Consider the following 6,000-nt stretch of genomic DNA (forward strand, 5'->3'; position numbering starts at 1 on the left):
ATCTATTGTTACTTAAAAAAGCAGAATTAGTCTGGAACTGGAAAGCAATGTATCTTATTCAAATAGTATTCCAACCATCTCACTCTGGCCCTCATCCATTTTCTGCAGCTCTGCTGAGGGATGTCCGTGTGAGCACTTAACAATGGTCAGAAGGGACATGCCCATGTCTGTGCCCTCTGGGAGCTCATCACGTCTGCTATAGGGATGGTGTAGCACCAACCCCTATCCCGCTGCGAGCCCCAGAAGGGCTGGGTTTCTTACTTGTATCACTGAGATTTTGAGGAGGGGGTGTCCCATTTGTACCTCTGAGATTTTCAGCAGTGGCTGTGCTGAGGTATAGCAGGCAGGTGCAGTGGGACAGGCTGCACCAGGCACCTTTGCAGAATTGCAATAGGGAACATGGATCACTCTCATCTGCAGCTCTCCTAGGGACCACCCTGCCTGCAGAAACAGTGGAGAGGAATGGCATTTCAGGGTTTCCTTCCAACAATCCCAAAGAGTGCCCAGGTCATGAGGCTGCATCGATAACCAGGAGGTTTCATCTTGAGGATACTGCAGAATAAATAACTGCTCTAAGTCCAATGGCAGCTTCTTGCTGCCCTACAATTCAGGGGCTCACCCCAGAGGAGGAGCCATTAACTGCTGCCCACATCATAAATCACAGTTATGTGTGCACTGATTACAGCTGTTACAGAACAGAGGTTTAGATTTCAACACCGCAAGGGGAGGCAAATAAGCAGAATGTGAATTGATGAAAACCATGTGCACTGGTGAGCTGACACCACCAGGCTTACTGTCAGAATACTTGTCTGTCATAGTGCAAAGCTGTGGTTTTCAAGGCCATTCGCAAGGAGACCTTCAGCATTGTTTTCATGGGTCTAAATAGAACATGCTTTTGCTGTTAACAGCTTAGTGGCAGAAAAGTATTCCTTATTCTCAACGAGTTTATTTCTCTAGGAATTTTAACAGTGTTTTAGGAATAAATAATTTTTATATGTAATAATTAAATTCTGATTTGTAGCGGCTCAGTCCGAATTAGTTTTAGCCCAACTTCATTATGTGTTACAGAAAATACACAAAACACTCCTAAATATTTGCATTTTTCCAACACTTTAAATCTGAGTTTATTATATAACTTACAAATGCTATAATATATTCCTTAACTCTCCCTCTGTAAGTTAGGTAAGAATACCACGGTATTTATTTTAATCAAAAGGAGACATTTGAACTCAAATTTGCAAAACACCTACTGAATTTGTGATAATCTGACATCTAGAGTGCCAGTAAGTGCAGTATTAGCAGTAGTCAGTGAACACTGGTGAAATTTAGCATCTTTATGTATTTGAGTTGCTCAGAATGAATGGACATTTCAAAAAAAAACATTGATTTTCTATTCCTGCAGGTGTGAGGTCATAAGATATCATCACTAAAGCAAAAAAAAAAAAAGACCTAGAAAATTTTAGAAATATTGGAAGAACACCTCAATCAATGAAAACAATCACAAACCCCCCCATGTAATTTAACTAATTTAGAGTGGAAGTAACTCTAAATAAACTCTAAACAGGAATAAACTCCTGGTTTGTGTTTGGAATTCATTTGGAATAACTGAAGATGAGCAAACTAGGAAAACAGATGGGAATCTATTAGAATCATTACAAGAAATATCTTAATATTAATCTGATACTTTATTACAAGAGAAAAGAAACAGTGTCTATAACTGGAACTTTGGTTTTTATGTGTGTCTTTATTCCTTTTGCTTGTTTTCAAATAGAAATATATATTTTTATTATGAACTGAGCACATACATATGAGGAACAATGGAGAATTTCCCAAACAAAAATTTTAAATAATGTATCTATGTTTCAGGTAGAAGTTATGTCCCTGTCAGACATTTTGCATTGAATTAAAAATCATTAAAATCATTAAAAATACATGAAAGAATAAAAAAAAAAGAGGAAGAAAAGCAAGAGAGATCAGAAAATGGGGGGTTTGTCAGCCGGATATAAAATTACTCTAATGGCTGTTTCTATGGAAACTAAAAATGAATGGCTTTGAAACCAAACTTGGTTCCTTTTTTTTTTTAGTGGGGACAGTAATGTTGCTGTCTACTGACACAGACTACAAATAATATTCTCCGTCCCAAACTTGAACATGTAAAGATTCAGTATCACCATCACATAATTTCACACAGATTAACTGCAACAACTTTTAATTACAGAGACTGCATCCCTAATAGAGTCTCAGCTGCTCTGCCCTGAGCAGTAAACCAGAGCCCTGATCCATGTGTTTTCCAAACTAAGGCCCACCAGTGCTCACCCATCTTTTACGTATGCCAAAACCAACTCAGCAGCTTTTAACTCCTTGGAATTACATAACCTTTCATTAAGAGAAGTTTATTACACATCACTGCTCTGAGATTTGCAATGTCCTTCCAAGACTAGTTGAAGTCCTCCAAGCAGTTCAAGTGGAGACTGCCACGGGAGGAAGGGGAGCTTTGCTTCCGAAACCCCTCCTTCTCCTGCCTGAACCTCCCTTCTGTGCATTGGCAGGTTCATGATACTGTCCAATCCAAAATGTCCCTGGCTGGACAGGATGGATAAGACTTTGTTAATTCTGGGTTCCTCTGTCCTACACAATCCCCACTCATCAATGCCCTTCCTGCCCATGTTATCACAGTGCATGCAACACATGCTCTCTGCTTCATGCAATAAAAAACCTCTCCTGGTAAGATGTAACGTGGCCACGCCATTCTCTCAGACTCTTTGAACTGAGAAAAAGCAGACAAAAGAGTAATTATGACTTGGGCCACAATGGTACTATATGTGAACTGTATAACACCAAGGACTGGCTGTTTTGTGGAGAGGAAGAAGCCATTCTTCAGAGGTGACTGGCTGTAAAGAAAGTAGCTACACTGCTTGGCACTCTCTTAATTAGCAATAAAGTCCTAACTTGTGTAAACTGTGATGAACTGGGTCAGAGCAGTAATCTGGCTCAAAATGACCATGATAAAAAGAATAAAGCTGACATGAGGCTGTAGGAGCCTTTGTGGGAGCAGATGGGAGTGCTGGGACTGCATGTACAAGGGTTGGGGAAGGGTAGGGTGACCTCTTTCAGTGGTAATTCTGGTTTATGCCAGTTCCAAACAGCTGTGAAAATAAGGCTTTGGTTAGTACCTTAGCTTGTCTTTTATTTTATTAAAGTTTTGTTGGTTTTCCTTTCCCCCCAGAAGTTCTGGTGCTATATCTAGTGAAAAATAGCTTTCTTTTTTTTTTTTTTTTCCAGCTATATGTACTGTAAATGTGTTGGAAAAAGGACTTTCAAAGAGGAGGGCTTTCAAGAAGTAACATATTTTCACACCAGCTTACTAAAATGCCCAGTGTCAAACTCAAGTGGCTGATAGGGAATTAAAGCCTTAGTAAGCCCCATCTGGGACACAACTGACTTGCACCAGTATTTATATGAGATGATCTCTCAGTGAACTACAGTGTCATGTGTTTTGTTAAGGTTTGTTTTCCATTCCTCAATAAAACTTCCAATAGGGGAATTATTTACAGTACAAGAAAAAAGGAGCAGGGCATACAATACAGTTCACCGGAAAGAGGGAACTAACCAGCTGTAAATCTCCGCTGCCTTTGCAGTGCAACTGTCAGCTGCAAAAAGGTCTGAGGAGTCAGCAGAAAGGATAGGCTAGTTTGAAAAGTAGGTAGCAAAAAGAAGAGAGCCCTGTCAGTGTAAGAAACAAAGCAATATAGTACTGCGTTTAATTAGATGTTCAATGACACAACCGGGTGCATTTTAGATGTGAATTTCCCTGACTTTGGAAGCAAAGGTTTTGACAAAAATCTGCAGGTCAATAAATTAGTGGATGTAGTCTGGAGCATGAACAGAAATTATAGATTACAAAAGCTCACTCTCTTTTCAGGGTGATAGTTTCTTTCTTTGCACCTAGAAAATGAAAGCCTAATACAGAAATAGTTTTTACTTCACAGTGGTATGTGATGTAGTTATGCATTTGCATCAGAGAGTCTCTGGAGCAGAATTACTTCTGGTTTAATAAACATGTATAAAAATGAGATGACTGCATATCATTAACTACTCTGCAAGGCTGTCCAGACTGCAGCAGCACAATGAACATATGGGCTGCAAAATTGTGAGCTGCGTGTCGATTGTCACTGTCCCAAGAGCCGGTTATGCCCCAGTTGTGATATCAACATTCCAGAAAGATCTTCGAAGGCTACTCTATATCTATCTGTACCTTGCTTGAATTGGGGGAACTACCTCTTACTATCATCTGTCCCTTCAGCATATTTCAGTTATCTACAAAAAGACAAGGTTTTCATGCCCAGTTCTATCTTTGAGATTGCAATGTTCATGTCCTGTGATATTTTACATATGTTCATTGTACTGGGGCATTGGGATCTCCACGTTTGGAAACCTACAGCTTTGCATCCCTGCTCTAGCAGATGGGCACAAAATTCAACTCTGTGGCATCTTTTTGGAGAGGGAGATAGTTAAGATTAGCAGAAAGTACATTTAATAAAGCCGAGTACAGAAAAAAGCCTTCCTGCACCAGAATGGTTCATCTCTTAGGGTATCCACTTCAGCATCTACACTCTTAAAAGTTCTAAAGGAAGCTGTGAACACTGCAAACCTGGCATGTACCAGAAAACCCAACAGCAGGAAAATTTTCTTCCATTTTCAGTATCTAAAGCCTGGCTTTCTTAGCTATCCTGAGCTCTGAAGCAAGAGTTATACACCCTCAAAAGTCTTCATTGTAGTTTGTAGGTCTGTCTGGTTTCTTAAAAGTATATTCTAACTTTGCTGTTTTAACTCTGAATGTCCCTTCATTTATGTTAATATCTGACACAATTTTGCATGCTTTTAAACTCATAGCTTGATTTTATTACAGTTATGGTGGAATATAATTGTGCATCTCAGAAGAGGGAAATTTATTTATAAAAGATCTGGACTCTCTGTGGCTGTTAGTACAGTAGATGGCACTGTAACTTAAGTCAAATGAGCAAGTCAGCTGAACTGGGGATCTAACAAACCTCTAAATAAGATCCTTTGTGCATTTTTAAAGAACATTCCAGCAAAGTAAGTACGGATCAGGCCTTCAGCATGCATCTGTGTTGTTGCCAAATTCCAGTTTTAGATTTTTCAGGTCAAATTGTTTCCTTAGGAAAACTCTGAATCATGCATTTACATAATAGTTTTTTCATCTGCTTGCATTTCTCCACTCAGAGAGGGTTTTTTGTAACTTTTAATATTTCACCTGAAAACACATCCATCTTGTTTTCTTGATTAATTTCTGTTACAATCTTTGGATTACTATCAGCAACATACAACATAATAATCTAAACTTGCTATCTTGTTACTATTACCTGAAACAATCATGTCTTGCTATAAACTAGGAGGATCCCATCCTGGAATGATACTGCCTGTTCTTGGTATTTGCACATTAATATCTGAGCTAAAATTGCATATCTGACTCAGTATCCCTAATATTAGAGCATCCCAAAATGATTTACTAATTGTGCTCTCATAATATCCCACGAGGCGGGATAGCAATGTTATTCATATTTCCAAATAGAAAATCAAAGAACAGAGAGATCAAGTAACTTCACCTCAGTCACATAGGGACTATGCTAGAATGGAGGCTTGGATTATATATAGAAAAAATTTATATCTCAGGTATACAAAGAGCACATTTTTGTTCTCTGTATCCCATTTGAAGTAAATAGTTCACATTCCTCTGCCGCAGTCCGAAAGGGGGGAGGGGAATGGGGCCGCGACACAGCACGAATCCGAGACACAAAGGTGGGGTGCAGGTAGAATGTTTATTCCAGCGAGCACTCGGGGATTTTATCCGGAGGGAAAGGGCCAGAACATAGGGCGGAGCAGGAGACAGACAGGCGGGGGGACAAACCAGGATTGGGCCATGGGCAAAAGGGGGCGGGGGAGCGCAGGAGGGACCAGGGGAGGAAAGGGCGAATGGGG

This window comes from Lepidothrix coronata, unplaced genomic scaffold, assembly GCF_001604755.1.
Source record: "Lepidothrix coronata isolate B3197 unplaced genomic scaffold, Lepidothrix_coronata-1.0 Scaffold95, whole genome shotgun sequence".
Lineage (NCBI taxonomy): Eukaryota > Metazoa > Chordata > Aves > Passeriformes > Pipridae > Lepidothrix > Lepidothrix coronata.